This window comes from Mastigoproctus giganteus, chromosome 6, assembly GCF_048544385.1.
Source record: "Mastigoproctus giganteus isolate SK-2022 chromosome 6, ASM4854438v1, whole genome shotgun sequence".
In the NCBI taxonomy this organism is placed as follows: Eukaryota; Metazoa; Arthropoda; class Arachnida; order Uropygi; family Thelyphonidae; genus Mastigoproctus; species Mastigoproctus giganteus.
Window position 1 is genome coordinate 223,365,362 of NC_143580.1, and position 21,328 is coordinate 223,386,689.

At 34.7% G+C, this 21,328-nt stretch overlaps 1 protein-coding gene across 1 annotated transcript in view; it reads right to left on the bottom strand.

The window, feature by feature from the left end:
• The window catches only part of flfl (serine/threonine-protein phosphatase 4 regulatory subunit 3 flfl), a 283,664-nt gene that overhangs the window by 169,058 nt on the left and 93,278 nt on the right, over window positions 1–21,328 (bottom strand). The window contains exon 2 of the mRNA XM_090376738.1: window positions 3,564–3,718. The gene's annotated coding sequence lies outside the window, so the exon portion shown is untranslated. The remainder of the gene's footprint in view (window positions 1–3,563; window positions 3,719–21,328) is intronic.

Consider the following 21,328-nt stretch of genomic DNA (forward strand, 5'->3'; position numbering starts at 1 on the left):
ATGGAAGAAAACTAAACTTATCAGCAAACCAGAAGACATACCCATTATGGAAAATTTTCTGACTAAATCAGAGGTTTATACATTTGGTTTACCCAAGTGGTTCTTAACCTATGGATCACAACCCAAAACTGGATTGTTGCATTTCTCCAATGACTGTATAATAGATTTCTACAATGATAGTATTTAGACACACTGCTGTTGATGATGTAGATGTGCTTGTCAAACACATCACAATTGTCTTTCCATGGCCAAATCTTGTGGTTATATAAGCAGGTGATATGAGCTGGTGAAGTAAGGTTCACCAGGCTGCAACTTTTTCAAATGTTATGCAGATTTTAATCTCCATTTTTTTGGAAACATTACTGCTAGTGAATGCTGTAAACTAAAACAGTGTGAGAAGATATTTGTGCTGATTTGATCATCTGTTTTTTATAAAGTGTGTGCGCACCGGCCAGAACGGTGAGGGCATCAATTTTTTTTTTTTCCCACGTTGGCATGAATTCTAGGAAAATTCATGAATTTGGACTTTGCCTTGCGGAGTTTGTTTTCAGTCCAACAATGCAATATGGCATGCATGTCTTGGAGCTTGTTGCAGTAATTCATTTGGGAAGTTCCAGCCACACATGATACAGTCTAGACTCCCAAACTACTACTTGTTCAAAATAATTTAAAAAAAAAAAAAAAAAAAAACCCAGGAAATCAAAGATTTCAATCAAATAATAAAGTGAAAATGTTTGTTTACAACAAGATCCCAATTTTTACAGAAATATAAATGAATTATATCATTAAAGCACACGTGTGCTCTTGTGTGTGATTTCATGCACACACAAGAGGTACAGAAAAACAGTACATAATCAAAATGCCAATACATGCATGTGAAACACTGTATAGACAAGGGTATAGGTTTTCAAACTGATTTCACGGGGTACACAAGAACTTGTTGGAGTTTTGTGAGATTTTTAATTGGGTGGGGGCAAACAATTTTGCAATTTTTGTTACTTTTTTTAAAAAAATAATTTTTTTTATATATAAAAAGAAGACAAATAGAAATGAAAAGAAGTCTGAGATAAAAAACTTTTGAGATATATTAAGAATATTTTAATACAGATTAAGAAATATACAAGATTCATGATTTTCAAGAGCAGTGGTTTTCAAATTATATTCAACAGAACCTTTGGATTCTGCAAATGGAAATTTTTCATCACTTTTTTTTTTTTTTTTTTTTAGTTTAATTTGTACATACATAGGATAATCATTAGCAGATGTGTGTGTATGTACAGGTAGTTCCCAACTTTACAAGTTAATTTGTTCCTAGCACGTGCTTGTAAAGCGAAAACTCATAAAGGGTTACATTCTCAACAATGAAATTTGATCATAGTAACGTTAAATAAAGGTCAACAAAATGATAGTTTATGCTTAAACAATGATTTATTTATCCAAAGAAATGAAAACATGGCTTTTAAAATCAAGCAAATTATAATAGTAAAGAAATTATTTATGTCATACAAATGTTAAAGAATGTTTATTCTTCTTCATCATCAACTAAATGCACACTTGATGGTCATCACTCATTGTTGGTTCAACAGTGATTGTTGGAAGCACAAGGAGTGTCTTCATCAAAAATGCTTCAAGAGCGTTAGTTTCCAAAACAATCTTCTCTTTATAAATTTCACGACAGCATACATAAGCATTTTTTAAACCTGTGGCAACTTTTCTAGTGCGCTCGAAATTTGAATCTTGTTACTCGAAAATCTGAATTGCTTTTTCTGTGTGTTGAAAAACTTCGTTAAGCTCCTTGAGAGTGAAGGAACGAACAGGAATTGTAGCTGTTAAATCTTTTTCTTCCTCAGCTTCTTCACATTTTGCCATTTCAAGGTAGTCTTCATTTGTGAGCTCTGTGCTATGTGCTTGAAGCAGATCAGTAACTTCATTTGTGGAAACCTCAAGCTAGAATTGGTTAGCAATATTAACGACCGCTTTTGTTTCATTTTGTATAATCTCTGCTGTAGTAGTACTGTATAGTATACAATACAGTACAGTACTATTACAGCAGATATACAATACAATACACAGTAGTAACATATTGCATACCTACGCTCGTGGTTTGAAATGTCGTATTTATGAATGTTTAGTATTCATTTACTGCAATTAATTTTCATATTTTCGATTTTGTTGATACTTGAAAAAAAAGAACTCATAAAGCAAGAACTGCCTGTATATATTGGACTGTGTTTAAGGTGGAAAATGGTGATGTCATGTATGTATTAGATAAAATATTGGTACTGTTTAGTGGTCCAACAGAGAGTAAATAGCAGTAAGAGAACCTTATTCAGACCATCAGCATGGTAATTCATTATTAAACTGAAAAATATGCATGAAAACTATATATATATATATATATATATATATATATATATGGGAAAAAGAGATAAATAAAACTGGTATATAAAAAATAATTTAGCTAAAGCAGGAAGACTGATGATATAAGGGGAATAAATAGGGTGTCTAAAAATAAAAAATCTGCAGTGAGGACTGAAGATAACATTGAAAATGGTTTAAGGTTACACTTGGAGTGAGGCAGGGACACAACGTATTGCAATATCTTTTTATAATTTTCATGGACCATTAATAAAACGATGCAAGTTACTAGCAAAGTTTTGTGTGGAAAGATATAAAAATCGGATCATTATTATATATAAATGATATGTGCTGTTGTGCAGTGGCCTGCAAACTCTACAAGAATCTCTGAACAAAACAAAGACTGTAGAGAATTTAGCATGAAAGTTAGTTACACTAAAACCAAAGTTAAGAAAGTTAGGTGACCCAAAGAAAATTCAGATTTAAATTACTAATTCATTCTCACTTTGTCAAATCAGCTACATTAAGCCCAATGTCACACTAACAAGACATTATCCTGGAGCCTGATGTAGCTGAGTGGTCAGGCTTGAGGATGCAGAAGAACATATGCTTTAAGTGGACTGTCGTTCAAGCCATATGTTTACATATGGCTAATGATTGTACTCATTGTCAAAATAATTAATGTAGACTCCTCTGACCTAGTGGTCATGTCTGAGTATAAATAAGAACATACATTCCTCCATAAAGTGTCTGAGGAAGAATCTGACGAACTTTAGGGTTTGATTCCTTGAGTAATATTAAGCAAAAAAATTTTCACATCAGGGTCCAATTACGAGGTATGTAGCTACAGCTATTTGAATTTTAAAAATGCCTATGAGTTTTGAATGATAAAAAAAATAATAAATAAGAATAAGCAGATACATATCTGGTATGAATAAGTGTTTTCTGCATATTCTTATTTTTTTTTTTTCAACCATCCAAAAACTCCATAGCTCCACAACCATCCAGCATCAGGTGCATGTTGAAACAAACTTTTTTGCTTAATATCACTCAATTTTGGCAGATTCCTCCTGGGACACCCTGATAAAACTAGTTGCATAAATACACAAATTATAAAAAGTATTAAATTTAAATTAACTACACTACACGGAATTATGAAATATGTTACTAAATTATTATGTAAACTTCATAAAAATATCTATTACCTGTCATCAAAAAAGAAAAATCCAGTAAGCAGTGAAGTGGTTGCAAAGGCCAAACAACAATTTAACACATTATGGCAATGTGTAAGTCCATGTAGTAAGAAATAACCAACAAGATGAAATTATAAATTTTTATGATGCAAATATATGAGGGTGTGCTGGAGAAGGGAAAAAAAAAAACTGAATATACATACACATTATAATTAGTACAAAAATTTAATAAATCAATTCAAATAATATCCAAATTTGTTATTCAATGGAAAATTTTTTGGGCCTGCACCTCACCTTTTGTGAGTTGGGCATTCATTCACTTAACCCAACTCTATTTTTAGCCAAAGTGATTAAACCTGTCAATAACAGACTATGTGCTTTATAATCACCACTGAAGAATATATGCATGTACACAGTTTATATTATGAAAATTATACCCAGCTTTTCTCATAAGTGCTTATACTTGCTCATCATAGGACCCTAATGTGCTTTGAAATTACCACATAAGAATACACACAATCTTCAATTTACATTGTTTGGATACAATGACATTTATAACTTTAAATTCTAATAACTTTTGCTACTTGTCTCCCCTCAAAAAAGTATTACAAGGAACAAATCTCAAGAACAGAGACTGTGCTTGACCACTGAAGATCTGGATGACTATATATAAATGTTTTTGTGCCAACAAATATGACCTCTTTGTTGCAACAGAAGGACCAAGGAGTGATAGCTACAATCAGATCCTATTATCTGTGGCACAACTTGCAACAAGGACTGGCCACAATTTTGGGAATTTTGTATTAAAAGGATGTTTAGGTGAAATATTTGGAGGAGGGCACTTCAGGAGGAAATGGGTTAACCTTTGTAATATTAAGGAGGCCACATTACACGAGAAAAATCATTCCAGCTACGATGGATGGCATTCATAAACTTGCCACTACTCTTAAATTCAGTTACAGATTGTGGAAATGGCAATTGGCTTTGATGAAGTACATGGTGGAGATTCTAGACTTGAACAATGCTAAGCTGACCTAATGAGGATCTGATAGAATTGGAATAACGAAAGGTAAGAGTACAGGAGGAACAGGAAATGTAGCCCACACTGCAAGTAAAACAGCTCAACTAAAAGGAGATGACAAACTTTTGTCAACATGTAGTAAGAAATAACCAATGAATTGGTTATTTCTACATTGTCCATGTAGTAAGAAATAACCAATGAATTTCTTTGGGAAAGGGGTGACCATTCTCACAGAAGATTGCCAAAACATAAGTTCAGTCGAGAATTAAGTGGTCTTTTGTGCTATTGTAATGAAATGTAGAAGCAAAATTCATTTTGGGCTTCTATCTTTAGCTTCTTAAAACATGAATAATACATTATGTAAATAACAGATGTGTGTATGCAGTATAATACTTGTCTAACAGTTGTAATAAATCGGTAAAACTTAACATTTTACAGTAATACAGTACTGTATGTGTGTATTTGTAAAGCTCTTATTTAATAATAAGAGCTTAAATTAAATTGGTTAGTCCAAACATATGACCATAATACACAAATGTATATAAATAAACATATACAATTTACATTGCTGCTCATAGAAACACATCAATAACGTAAAATCAGAAACTACCAGTACAGTAAACCCCGCTATTCGCGGTCGCTGATTTAATATAAAATGAAATCTAAAAAAAATGTGAATTTTAAAGCACCGTGAACATTTTCCGCCATAAAAAAACATGGGAGTGGCTAAAATTATCTTTCCCGGTCAAAACAACGCTCAGTGGGTGGGGGTGACAAAATCGCAAGTGTGGATGTTTCTCGCTAATCCTTGTTCAGTATGTGTTATGCGCTTGCCATGGAAGGTTTTGTCGTTTGCTTTTAATTTATATGTTTATAAATTGAATATTATTAATTTATAAATTGATATGCTTACAAAAGTGATAAATCTACCGTTTTTCAGTGTAAAACAGACTTTTTCGAGTGTGTTAACGGAAGAAAGCGGCTTTATTGTGGACAAGTTCTTTCTAACACATACAAAAATATGGCTACGAATAACAAGCGAAATGTGAAAAGATCAAAGAAGGTGATGACATTAGCGAATAAAATTGAGTTATTGGACAAAATTTCTAATGGTGAAAGTGTCTTCTCAGTGGCAAAACATTATAAAATCAATGAGTCAAAAGGTACGATCAATCAAAAGATCTGCCGTAGTGTCCGTGAAAACGTGCTAATTGCTTCAAAAATTTGTTCTGTAACTCGTGATGTTAAATTAGAAAAACTGGAAAAAGCATTAACTAAAAATAAAATTCCGTTAAGTTCACTCATCATTCGTGAAAATGCAAAACTCCTTTATCAACACTTTAGCAAACCTGGTGATAGCACTGGTGGGATAAGTTTTTTAGCTATAGCAAAGGCGCTGGTTTGAAAGATTTGTTTGAAATTTCTAATAAATATTACATTTAATATTAAATTGTTTCTTATTTTCATTTCGATGCCATATGCTTGCATTTCACTATGTACTGTCTATGTACATAGTCATATGAAAGTACATATAATACATAAATAGACAAAATTTTAGACTAGTTTTTCTTATATATTTCATACTTTGGAACAGAACCCCTTTATTACTATGGGAGCCATAACTCAGTATTCGCGGCATTTCTCAGGAACGTAACCCCCGCAAATAGTGGGGGTTTACTGTATATGGATATATATATTCTTACAAGGTGAAAAATCACAATTACATTAAAACAAGTAAGGTAATGTACAGTTTTACATTTCTGAAAAGGTTCTATTATCAGAACTTCATGCGATGTTTGTGGCCACTCACATGTGAATGTGAGTGGCCACAAAGTGGGATATGTGAAACAATTTTTTTTTTTGGGAGGGTGAGACTTCAGAGGGAAATGGGTTAACCTATTGCCATTAAATTTTGTTCATGGGTCAAAGAATATTTTATTTTTTTTTTGTTGGTGGGAGGAGAGGAGGGAATGGTCCAGAACTGGTTCTAACTCCCCCCCACCCCTCTAAGGAGTGACAAAATGTGCTGAAAATTTGGTGACAATCTGACTTTTCCTCTGAGTAGTTAAACTGTCCAATGTACTTTTAATGAAAAGTACGGAAGGAAATTTTTAATGAAAACTAATTAAAATTAATAAACAGAAACTCAGGGCCAGCTCAGGAGTATAGTGTATCCCTAGGCCACATTGACTGGTGGCACCCCCTCCCACCAAAGCAAAGATTTTTATTTTTTAGAATAATTAATTTTACCAGTTTGCGCCAAGGTTTAGGGCAGCGCTTCCCAAACTTTTTTTAGTCACGGAACACATGTTTAGCGGGATCCAAAGAACTATTTTGTAATATTTTATTACATACGACGCACTGTGCATCAGGAGCATCTATATTTCCAACACATGTAAAGCCAAAAATCAAATAACTGTCATCATACTTTCGTTTTGGTCTTTTATTAGTTGGTTCCCGTTTTTTCACTTCAGATTTTTGGAGAACAAAAGGCTGCGATTGTTCATCCTCACTTTGAAGTGTGACAATATGTGTTCGTTTTCATCGACCACAGTTGCACTACTAGAAGTACTTTGCTTCTCATTTTAAAGTTCCTTTTTTAACCACAAATCTATGGTCACATATTTTAATAATAATATTTCAAAATAAATTAAATGTATAAATTAAAAAAAAATTATACAAGGAAGTGAGTTTAGTTATGATATCAGCTTGCTTCCTCCTGTCCTTCAACCCATGTACTCCAGGCTAAATCGCATACTAGTTCACCACACTACTACTTTTTCGTAGGTGTCATTACCTCTACCCATACTTCTCTTTGTAAAAGCATGCCAAAATAAAGTATTCTGCGGTCTATTCAATTGATTATTAGTCTATGCCAGTATATTAATAACGGAAAAAAAATATGTTGAACATTATAATGATACAAAAGTGGTGTACGCTTCAAATATGCAAAATTTATTTATTTTATTTTTTTAATTATTAATTATGATTTTTTGCAGAACACAGTTTGAGAAATGCTGGTTTAGGGAACGTTGGCACCCCCTAAACCTTGGTGCCCCTAGGCTAGTGCCTACTTTGCCTTACCCTAAAGCCCACCCTGTAGAAACCATATAGTTTGGCTCCTATCTTTCAACTTTCTTTGGTAGTGTTAATAGAAAAAAAATTAAACTGTAAATTAAATGTTGGAGCAGAAAACTGAACAATAATCACAGCAAAACAAATAAAGCAACAGTAAAGAAATGCTTCCTCTGTAATTATTACAGCATGGCTTTCAATAATCATATTAGACACTAATTTACATATATATTGATTTGTAAGGTAGAGCTGCACAGTAGGAGGAATCAGAAATAGGCCTAAAATCTCCCCAACAAAACATGCTGAAAACCTGATGTAAATCTGACTTTTTCTTCCAGTAATACCCATAAACTTCCTTTCATTTAGTATGGTATAGATTTTTGTGCATGTGTCTGGGGGAGGGGGGGAGTAATAGCTATGGAATCACAACTGGGTTTTTAAAAGCTCTCAAAGAACAATGACACTGATGCTAAAAATTTGATGTTCTGGGAATTTGATATTCCAGCCCAAAAAGTTATATAAACATGGGTCTGATTACTAATGGATACAAAGCTATGGAGTTTGAATGATAAAAAATAATTAGCATTAGCATTAGCATTAGTAGAGGCATATGATGCAAGAAAGCAAGCTTATTCAGCATCAGCCAATAAAAAAAAAAAAAAAAAAAAAACAACCACTACTCCCATTTCACCCCTCAATTCGTTCGAAATACCTGTCCAGCTGAGCCTTAAATTTGTTTAGGCTATCAACTTCAACAACAAGCAATGGAAGTCTATTCCACAAACCAACTGCCCACTGGCTAAAGGCGAATTTCCGCACATCTATCCGACATCCGTCCTTCCTCAATTTGAATTTATGCCCTCTCAGGTGATTATTCTGAGCAAGAGGAAGAATCCCATCGGCATTGAGCATGCTCAAGCCATTCAAAGCCTTGTACACCTCTTCAGATCACCTCGGCGATGCCTAGTCTCCAGGCTCTGTAATTTGCAAAACTTAAGCCTTTCTTCGTAAGAGCAACCCTTTGTTCCATTCACTAATCTTGTTGCCCTTCTCTGTACTCGTTCCAGCAGCTCTACATCCTTCTTGAAATGAGGCCTCCAGACCTGTATACAGTACTCGAGGTGTGGCCTGACCAATGCCTTATACAAGGGAATAATCACATCCCTGTCCCTGCTAGAAAAATTCCTGTATATCATTGACAAGACACCATGAGCTACTCTTGCAGCTCGTCTGCACTGCTCAGAGAACTTCATATCTGCCTGCACAATTACCCCCAGGTCCTTTTCATTCTCTACCACTGTCAGCGTAGTACCACAGAGTTGATACGTTGATCTGGGGTTACTGTTTCCCATATGTAGTACTTTACATTTGTCAATGTTAAACTTCATTTGCCACCTCTCAGCCCATCTGCTCAACCTTTCCAGATCCTGTTGCAGCAGCATAGTATCAGTAGTGTCCTTAACAACCCTGCCAACCTTTGTATCGTCTGCAAACTTGGACATTAAGCCTGATACACCATCATCAATATCATTTATAAATACAGAAAACAACAATGGACCCAACACTGAACCCTGAGGAACTCCACTAATAACATTAGTCCACGTTGAGCAGTGTCCATTGATTACCACTCTCTGTCTTCTGCCACTCAACCATCCCTTTATCCATAGCAGCAATTTGCCTCGAATGCCACACTTCTCCAATTTGTGCAGCAGTCTTCCATGCGCAACAGTATCAAAAGCCTTTCTAAGATCCAAATATATAATATCAAAGTTATTCCCTGCATCCAGTTCTTTTGTGACTACATCATAGTATCCAATCAAATTGGTCAGACAAGACCTGCCCTTAACAAACCCATGCTGTGTCTGAGCTATAACTGAATTCTTGTCCAGATGATCCTGCAGTGCTTCTTTAACCAGTGCCTCCATTAATTTTCCTGGAACCGAAGTTAAACTAACAGGTCTATAATTACTTGTGTCAGCCTTTGATCCTCCTTTGTGAATTGGGGTTACATTTGCACATCTCCAGTCCATGGGTACCTCCCCTGAGTCCAAAGAAGCTCTCATAATTATGGCTAGGGGTTTGCTTACTTCCTTTGCTGCCTCCTTTAATATAACTGGATAGATCCCATCCACCCCGGGTGCCTTTTTTATGTTTATCCTCAACAATTTCTCCTCCACTTTCCTCTCAGTTATTAGAAAATCATCTAGCTCACTGCCAATGTTTACTTCACCTACGACATTCCCCTTCCTGAATAACTCCTCATGTGTGAATGTAGATGCAAAATACTCGTTTAGATTGTTAGCCACCTGAGCTGGATCCTCAACTGTTGAACCATCAACATCCAGTGGACCAATCTGATTCATCCCTTTCCTTCTTGAGTTTAAATAGGTAAAGAACTCTTTTCTGTTTTTCTTTGCATCCTTTGCCAAGGATTTCTCATAATCTGCCTTTGCCTGCCTAATCTCCTTTGTGACTTGGTTACAGACCAACTTATATCTATCATAGGCTTCCACGTCACCCATTAATTTGTATGTATCCCATGCATTTTTCTTCTCTGCCATATGTCTCATTAGTTCATCTGACAACCATTTAGGCCTGAACCTTGAACAATATTTCTTGGTTGGTATGTAAAGCCTGGTAGCTTCCAAGATTAGTTCCTTGAATGCTTCCCATTTTGAATTTGCTGTTGGTAACATCTTCAGTTGGTCCCACTGTATAGAATTTAAATACTGTCTCAGACCATCATAGTCGCCTTTACGAAAGCAAAAACCCTTCCCTTTACCTCTGATGGTAGTTACCTCCTTGAGTAAATCCCACTTCAGCACACTGTGATCACTGCCACCCAGTGGTTCATTTATCTGCAGATTCCTAATGCATGAAGAATCACTACTGATAATCAGATCAGGAGTATTACTCCCTCTAGTTGCCTCCCGAACATGCTGGTGTAGAAAACAATCATCCAATAAATCCACAAAAGCCTTGTTAGTGTGTGAGTGACCAACCCACAAATTCCAGTCAATATCTGGGAAATTAAAATCCCCCATTATAAGACTCTCTGATTTACTGGCCCATTCTATTTCCCTGTACAGTATCTTATTATACTCATCAGAGTCATTAGGCCTATAGCACACTCCTACTCTCAATTTTGATTTACCTATGCTTATGTCACACCAAACTGACTCAACACTGCACTGTCCAGCGATGTCAACTGGCTTCACTTCCTTGGATTTTATGTGTTTTTTAACTAATAGCATAACCCCTCCTCCCTTCCTATCCTGTCTATCCTTTCTGTAGACGTTGTACTCCCCAAATTCCAGTTCTGCATTCCTTATATCTGTGTGACACCACGTCTCTGATATCCCAACAATATCTGCCTTTGATGTTTTGAGTAATACCTCAAATTCATTAAATTTATTTACTAAACTCCTAGCATTAGTGTACACGCAAGTATACATGCACCTGTTCCTATTCTTAGCTACCCTAACACAACCCATGTGTTTACTTGTACCGCAATGACTTCCAGCAGTCTCTGAAATATAAGAATATGCTGATACATATCTAGAAAAATATTTATTCATATTAGGTATGAATCTGTTAATATTAATTACATTAATATAACTTATTTCATAACTTTTCGAATTGGACACTAGGCTTACAATAGAGATTCCGAATACCAGGATCCCGGTCATTTTTTCCCGGTATTGATACAAAAATACCGATTTTTCAGTACTAATTTAAAAAATAATTATCCATGATTTGTTATAAAGGTTTTATAACCTTTATATCAACAACAATAAATCATTAATACTGCTGAATTTGCAAACAAGGGATTATTATACACAGTACAAATGCAACGTAAACCTGAAAACGTCATGAAACTGTAAGACAAAATCTTGCAAATATATTTCTCTTAGTAAGTATAGTGTGTGGAAGTAAAGCACTTAGGGAATAACAAAAGCATTATTACAGAAATATTTCCATTAGTGGCAGTAGGCCTGGTAGTGCAATTAAAGAATATGGTGAATAATGGTATGGCAGGTGCGGAAGGGTTAAAATTAAAAGCTTCTGAACAATTGTTTAATCCCTCTATTACACCATTACTTGGGGATACGACACTTAGTGAGAAAGGGTGTTGGTATGGAGCAGTTCAAAGGTATTGTGAATAGGTGATCTAGAGGTAAAAGATGAAAGTGTTTCGGCGTGTTGAAAAAATATTCTGTTTTTTCAACCAAAGGAAGAAGAGTGAGTTTAAAGAATAACACCGTGATTGGGTCAGCTTTAAATTAGATAGGGGGAGATATGTAAATGCGTGCAAACCCCAGAGGGGTTTGCACATAAACTGGAGTATAAAAAAGTGGTACAAGGGGCGATTGTAACTTGCAATCAATTCAATAAATAAATAAATGAGAAGGAAATAAATAAGGTGCTCGCACTAAAAGAGAGGTTTGTGGTTGTTGTTTGGAGGAGTTGCAGACTTCCAGTGGTAGTTCTGGGAGTGTCCAGCTATATAGTGAAGGGTTCCGCCGGACATGTTACTGTGCTAGAAGTTAATTCGGAAGTTGAATAACAAGTCAGTCTGATAGTATCCTGGCTTCTACTACTGCTGTGGTAATTTTGTTCAGTATTAACAGAGAACTGTTCTCAAAATAAAACACTATTGGAAGAGCTATACAGCAGAGACGCAGAGTTCAACTAAGAAGAGAGAGAGCGAGAGAGAGACAGACATTACCGCACTCCATGGAAGGAACCCGCACAAAAGAATCCCACCATGAAAGAGAAGGAAGGCAAGTCTTCTGAACTATGTTGTTTTGAAAATGGTACTTAGATAAAGTGAGAGATTATTTTTGAGTAAGGTTGAAGTTGAAGAAACAAAAGAAATATTTAGTATTGAGTTGGTTTATTGGTTGAAGTTGTAAAGAAAATTGATATTGCTAAATTAAGAGAGATTACATGGAATTTTTAGAATTAAGTTAGTGACTTATAGACTGCTGTTGTGAAGAGAATTGATATTGGTGATTAAGAGAAATATGAGGAAGTGATTAAGATTGAATTAGTGTTTGAAACTGTAGAGAGTTGAGATTGTTAATATTAGAGAAATTTTATGGAAATTTGCATGATAAATGACTTGTTTTATATCTGTGTCACTGCTCTTGAGAAGCTGGCAGCTCACATATAATATATATACGATATATACTCTTGTGTGTAGGGGGGAATCCCTCAGCTCCTGGAAATTCTCATTTTTAATGCAGTCAGGTAACTTGTGGGGCTTAGTGCTTGAGGGCAGCAGCTGTACAAAAACAATAACAATGGCCACCGACAGTGATACTAAGGTACAGGGAAATAAAAATTAATAAAGAGCTAACCCCCCACAACTTAAATTTGATTTCCTCACCAAACTTAACCGTCAGTCCCTTTCTTTCGTTAATACGGATATAGTGCCATAAAAAGTCAAAAAGGAAATAACATTTTTTGAAGATGAGGGAATGGGAGGGGGGGGTGTTAAACTGCAACTCATTTACGACTATCTCAGTACAAAGCACCAGCTAGCACAGAATCCAAAAGGACGTATTCTACTGCTAATTAAATATGTACCAAAATTAGATCCAGTTTAAACGATAATACTACTGAGTTTCTTAAGAGGTCACTTTATTCGGACAGGTAGTGTGGATGCTTACTGTTTTGTTTTTAGAATAACCGTATGTTTAATAATTTAAAATGTGAATTCAAGCAATTACTTGTTTTTTCCTTACTTCATTGCACCTAACTGTCATCAAAATTTATTGCAAAAAAAATTTTTTTTTTTTGGAATAACGGTTTAAGATTTTGACCGGTATTGTGAGCATGAAGTATAGAAAGAGCCTTTTTTATATAACCACAATTTTTTGTTTTAATAAGACACTTTCTTTTTTTTTTTTTTAATCCCTAATTGCTATCAGTGAGTAATAACTTGACTTCCAGTTGATGGAGTTTCAAGTTTTATATTTGATTTTTTTTGAGCTCACCAACAATTTTATTAAAATTGGACCAATAGAAATTTGAGGGCTCCACCCTTACCAAGTGAAATTACAAGTTGCTTCTATACACAGGGTGTTTCAAAAATGTGCAAAAAAAAAAAAAAAAAAAATCTGGGATTAATTCCTTAGTCCAGAAAGGGGAGGTGTCCAATGGACACATAATTATGAACCCCCCCCCCCTTTTGGACAGGAATTAATCCTGGATTATTATTATTTTATTTTTTTTCACACATTTTTAAAACACCCTGTGTATAGAAGCAAATTGTAATTTCGCTTGGGAAGGAGGCCCTCAAATTTTTATTAGTCCAATTTTAGTAAAATTGTGGGATAGCTCAAAAAAATCAAACATAAAACTTGAAAATCCATCAACTGGAGTCAAGTTATTACTCACTAACAGCAACTTGGGATATATATATATATATATATATATATATATATATAAGAGTTCTATTAAAACAAAATATTGTGGTTATATAAAACCAGCTTTATAAACGAGGCCACTTTGGTAGGGTTTCCTCCCCCCCCCCATAATAGCAATTGCAAATAATTACTCATGACCACTGGAAATTTGCTGTAGCTGTCCAGCAACAACGTCGATCGTTGGAGCCACTTTACAATAGCCCAATGCTATATAGGAGAACATGTAACGTATGAAATTACAATAAGCGCATACTTTTATGGGGGTTTTCAAAGCCAAAACTTTACGTACAGGAATACTAAAATTCACATTAGCTTCATAATACTTAGATTTGTATAACATCATAATACTAAAAATTACATTAATATCTCTTAAAATTTAAATAAAACTAAATGCAACTAGGCATAATATTTCAAGAGTTTAAGATTCTATATCTATATAACATTGATGTAGATACACCATAGACAACTCTTAAAGAAAAACTACAGTAGTAGTGTGAAAGTCATCATTTCATCTGTATCTCATATTGTGCTCATCCTTGGATAACTGATAATATAAGAGATTAATATCCCTTATATTAACAATTACGAAAATGTTAGAATTCTTCATAACAATAATTCGAGGTGAATTATCATCATGAAAAAGTTAAACATTTTCATAATTAACATATCCCAGGGGCTCACCATCTAGTTAGTATGGGCTTGGCACACTCAGGGTCCTGAGCTGGATATCATCATTCTTCTCTTTCTTGGTGTTTTCCCTTCTACTTTCTCTCTCTCTCTCTCTCTCTCTCTCTCTCTCTCTCTCTGTTTTTTTTGTTTTTTTTTTTGGCTGGTGCAGCATAAGCCTCAGGCTTCCATATGGCTAATAATACATATGCTACTTATTCGCATTTACAGAATTTTAACTGAATAATACATATTATGTGGCAGGAGAAAAAAATCACAACAGAATCAATTATAAAGTCAATATCATTTATCAACTGCACTCTGCAAAAGTAAAATACTCTTCAAAATCCCTGTTGCATTTCAACATCATCCTATAACATGAGCTATATGTTAGGCTGAATTATTCTTCATCATACTTGAAAATGAAAATTAGCACTGTAATGAAACGTTTTAAAATTCTTCTAAAATTAAGCTTAAAAGAAAGGAGGTATTATTTATTAAAGGTCAAGGGCATATATATATATATTAGTATAAAAGGAATTTTTAAAACATTCCACACGCGAAAACAGAAAATATTTAAAAACAAATTCACATTATAATGCTACAAGCCATTATGATTATTGTAGGTACCATAGCTACCAGAGATTTGTTATGGAATTCAAAAATTCTGAAAGCCATTAACAAATCCCAAGTAAAAGTAAAGTGCAGCCATTATCAACCCACTGCAGGATGGAAGCCTCCTCAACAATTCATGTTAAGGGAAATCCCAAGTATTGGCATTGAAATTTTTCAAATACAGCAACCTTTATTTCGTTTATTTTTTTTCGTTGAAAGGAGAGGGCGGTTACTGCAAATATATATATATATAAAGCAATAACGTGTAAAAAAGAATAATTTTAATGCTACTTACAAAAACTCTGTAAAATTAAAATATTGTTCTTTATTAAAAGTAATCATCATAATCACATCATACAATGTGATTATGATGATTGGATAACTGTCAAAACATATTTGGATATTTGCTGATTTCACGAAATAAATATTAAAAATCAATTCTGTTTTATTGACATTTGGCACATTCCAAAAGGTCGGTAACAGTTTTTCATCATACGTCAGATTAACACAAAATACCAAAAATATAAACCTAATTCCTTTTTCTCACTTGGAAACACAAATAATCGTAGTATCCATGCCCTTGACTTTTAATAAATAATACATTTCTTTCCAGGTATCGTCCTTTATACTTGAAATAATGCAACGGTTCAGATGAGAAAACAAATTACGGTCCGATGCACAATTTTTAGGGCATTAAGTGGGCGAAGAACATTTTAATGAAAAATTATTAAATTGTCCACATATAATGAAAGGATTTCTTTAGGCATTAGTAATTGATGCCCAATCCATAAAATAATAATAAATAAATAATAATAATAAAATAAAATATTTACCGAAAACAACGTTTCGAAAAAATATCTTCGAAAATAATCTGGAAAGCTCAACTATTTACAAGCGAACAAATCACATACAAAATGCAGATGCCGCTACTATCCAAGATGAAGAAACTGAAAGCACGCTGTATATACTAAAGCACGTGGTTGAATCTAATCCATTACACATGACCAGAGCCACCTAACGGAGACTTAGAAATGAATATTGATAAAAACAAACATAAAAATACTTTCTGAAAAACCGCAAAAAAGGCCCATAAAAGTAAAAAAAAAAAAAAAAAAAAAAAAAAAAATGATGCGCCGATTTAATATGCTGTGAAAATAAAATTTAAAAAAAAAATTATTAAAAAAATATATCCCCAGACACAAGTGTGCGCTGGTGCCAAAACTTAATCCTAACAGTAGGGAATCTACCTCTTTAGGAATTCCAAGTTCTTGAGGAGATTTCACACTCGGTGAAATCGATGACTAATAAACAGTGAGAATGGTGCAGGAGAGGGGTTTCGGTTAATCAAAACTATGGCACTCGAAACGAAAGTTAGCTTTTCTCTACATGAAAATTAAAAGACAGCCATGAATAAATTACTAAGTCACACAGGAAAGATGTTAATGGTGATTAACTTAAATATAGGAAGGATGGATTCACTAAGTTGGGCACGTAATGAAAGTTGAGGCTCATATCTCAGATATGTGTATTCTTTAGGTCTGAAATTGGAAATCAGTGTTATCTTCAAAAACAAACTTCACAACAACGATGAAAGTAATAGTAGTAGTGGCATGTGATGCAAGAAAGCAAGTGTATGAGCTTATGCAGCATCGGCCAAAAAAAAAAATCACACCATTCCCTCCAAATACCTGTCCAGTTCCTCCTTAGATTTATTTAACCTATCAACTTCCACAACGACAGATGGAAGTTTTTTTGTTCCAGCAATTAACCACCCGCTGGCTAAAGGCAAATTTCCGCACATCTATTCTACATCTGCCTTTTCTTAATTTGAATTTATGCCCCCTTAGGTTCGTAATCTGAACAAGTGGAAGGATCCATCAGAATTCAAGGCTTTATATACCTCAATCAGATCACCGCGCAGGTGCCTAGTCTCCAGCCACTGCAATTTGCAGAACTTAAGCCTCTCTCTTGGTAAGAGGATCCCTTCATTCCCCTCACCAATCTTGTTGAGTAATCAGCCATGTAAACAATTAAAACTATTTGGAATATAAAGAGCGTAGGCCATTGTACAGCGTTTATTTATTATTTTCTTTATGTAACGTTCGCATTCTCATTTTTTGTAAGGCCACATTTGGAATACCATGTTCAAGTACAGAGACTTCATCTGAAAAAAAAAAAAAACAGACATTCAGCATCTGAAAGGGTCCAAAGACAGGAAACTCGCATGGTAAGGTCGAAAAAACGGTGACCATGCAAGGAAAGACTCCGATTATATGGTCTACAGAGCTCGGCAACCAGGCACCTCAGAGGTGACCTGATTAAGGTTTTAGGCTCTGCGAGGGTTAGTAAAATGAATGAAGTCTGTTATAAAGAATTCCAGAGCTCGAGGGAATAAATTAAAATCGCAGGGGAAGAGATTTAGACTAGATGTAGGGAGTTTTAGTCTTCGAATGTAGCTGAGGTTGACAGTTTGAATAAATTCAAAAGTCAGAGTTTACCTATGTGAGGAGGAAAACAAATAATCTGCAATTTCTTATCAACTTTTTTTTTTTTTTTCAGGCCGGTGAAGCAAAGGCCTGTAGCTATTACTATAATGCACTTTGGCATTACTGGATCATGTCAATGAACCGAAAATTAATACAAAAAGAGCCACATTACTGGGAGAGAGAGAGAGAGAGAGAGAGAGAGAGAGAGAGAGAGAGAGAGAGAGAGAGAGAAAAAAACAAGAAAAAAAACACCAAGTGAATATACAACAGAAGAAAATATACTTACAATAAATGCTGAACAGCTTTACTCAAATTCGCTCCCCCCCATATATTTCCCCCAGAAATCCGTGATGAGACAGGAAGGAAAATTTCCTAACGACATTATATATATATATATATATATATATATATATATATATGTGTGTGTGTGTGTGTGTGTGGGGATGGAACATGTGATGTATGTATGCTCCGAATTTTAAACAAATGCTGATTTATTCTTAACTCGTGGAATTAAGAATTAAAATGATGAAATATAATAAAAAATGATGAAAGTCTGGTTTTAAATTTGGTGGCTCGAATCTAAAAACCAACTCCAAAATTAGCCAGTTATGGCTAATTTTGATAAGTCAATTTATTATTATTATTAGCCATATAATGCAAGGAAGCCTGAAGCTTATGCTGCACCAGCCAAAAAAAAAAAAAAAAATTCTGATTAACCCTGAGAGAGAGAAGTGAAACGCCAAGAAAGAGAAAAATGATGATATTTAGCTCAGGACCCTGGGTGTGCCAAGCCCATACTCACCAGATGTGAGCCCCTGGGGTTACTTATTATATACATATATATATATATATATATATATATATATTATAACCATTACGTTAGTATGGAGCAAGGTTGCAATAACAGCTTGTAGATATCATTTATCGCAATAATAGAAATTGGGATTTATTTTTTCTTAAGCCGGACATTTGGATTAATGCTTACATAACCACAAAAAGTATGGGAATGCTTGTTTTGCATTCGATTTTGCCGTGGTTCAAACAGAAAACAGGTTTGTTTGTTTTTTTATTAGCAGTGAAAAAAAATATATATATCGATACTAATGCCAAATTTCATCCAAAACTGTGGGCATTAAAAAAAACTTCTTGATCTGCATATTTTTAAGTTTATTGATGTCGTAAAATAATACCAAATGAAAACCTGCATTAAAATTACTCTTTTTTTTTATTTAAAGTCTTTATTGACTTTAAAAATTTTAACAAAAACCTATAGGGCCATCTTCAATATCTGGACAAATGCTAAATAGATTTGAGTAGTTTCATAATGTAAAGGCTACTTCATATCATTACTCAAAATTATTCACTCTTAGATAAAAATGTTAGCTCCCATCAATTTTATGTATAAATAAATTTTCAATTTATACTCCGGGACGACCAGAGGAGTTCACAAGGTAGAGGGAATACAAGAAACAGCCCCGTATTTTGTAGTCATGGACTTGAACCCGACTCAAGACACGTGTACCTATGCACCCGTGCGCCTGATCACTCGGCCACAGAAGCTAATGCAGCCATTGTTATGTACTAACACTTATGTGTTCAGTATGTATGAATATTAGTCTATAGTTAACAATTACGATATTCTAAATAATAATAAATAGGACTCAGAAACTGCTATCCTGTAGCAAGAACTCACAACTTCACTGCAACGAGGTAATACAAGTATCACGTAACACAAAACAATTTTGAAATACACTACATATTTCGACAAAATCAAACCTAGATTCGATATGCCACCGGGATTCTTTTAAAATAACTTTAATTTTTTTTTTAGTTAAAAAAAACTGCTAGTCACAAACTTTCACAGACTTTCATGTAAGCACCCTTCATCTGTCCGTATTCATGCATTCGCGCTCTCAGTGACAGTATACTGGTTTCGCCACTTGTCAGTCGCCTAGAGTTCCGAGTTCGGATACTGAATTAAATTGAATTAAAATAATACTGAATTGAATTAAATCTTAGCTACAGCCTCTTCAATCGGCTAACTGAAGCCGATTTCCTGTGGAGATAGCAGGATCGCCCATGAGTTATGCCAGGTTTTAAAGCTGGCAAACATGCAAGCCCCGTGAACATATTTGTACAAACAAACTGCGATAATACAAATTTATTTATTATTTTGCATTACATCCTTTAATGTCATTCATGAATTATACAATTTACTACTTTTTTTTTTCTCTCAATGTGAAAACACTACAAAATATAAACAAACACCGCCTGTTGTGTGTTTATTTTTGTGTCTACTTTTCGCACGCAACAACAGATTTTTTATTTTAAAATGTGGCGTAAAAAAAAAAAAAAAAAAAAAACTGGAGTCTATCCAAATTTCATTAAAATTGGAGAAATAGAATGTGCAAACTTATCTAAGAAATAAATGGATCCTAAACCCATTAGAGGTTATCTCCGCTCCACATGCTTTCCAATACACTAATCTTTAAATGACCATGAATCACAAATGAAATGAATCATTGAGCATTCTAGACACTTTAGCATTAGCATAAATAGAGGCATATGATGCAAGAAAGCAAGCTTATTCAGCGTCAGCCAAAAAAAAAAAAAAAAAAAACAGAACCACTCCCATTTCACCCCTCCGTTCGTTCGAAATACCTGTCCAGCTGTGCCTTAAATTTGTTTAGGCTATCAACTTCAACAACAAGTGATGGAAGTCTATTCCACAAACCAACTGCCCGCTGGCTAAAGGCAAATTTCTGCACATCTATCCGACATCCGTCCTTCCTCAATTTGAATTTATGCCCTCTCGGGTGATTATTCTGAGCAAGAGGAAGAATCCCATCGGCACTGAGCATGCTCAAGCCATTCAAAGCCTTACATACCTCTATCAGATCACCTAGCCGATGCCTAGGCTCCAGACTGTAATTTGCAAAACTTAAGCCTTTCTTCGTAAGAGCAACCCTTTGTTCCATTCACTAATCTTGTTGCCCTTTTCTGTACTCGTTCCAGCAGCTCTACATCCTTCTTGAAATGAGGCCTCCAGACCTGTATACAGTACTCAAGATGTGGCCTGACCAATGCCTTATACAAGGGAATAATCACATCCCTCTCCCTGCTAGAAAAATTCCAGTATATCATTGACAAGACAGCATGAGCTACTCTTGCAGCTCGTCTGCACTGCTCAGAGAACTTCATATCTGCCTGCAGAATTACCCCCAGGTCCTTTTCATTCTCTACCACTGTCAGCGTTTAGCATTTGTCAATGTTAAACTTCATTTGCCACCTCTCAGCCCATCTACTCAACCTTTCCAGATCCTGTTGCAGCAGCATAGCATCAGTAGTGTCCTTAACAACCCTGCCAACCTTTGTATCGTCTGAAAACTTCGACATTAAGCTTGATATACCATCATCAATATCATTTATAAATACAGAAAACAACAATGGACCCAACACTGAACCCTGAGGAACTCCACT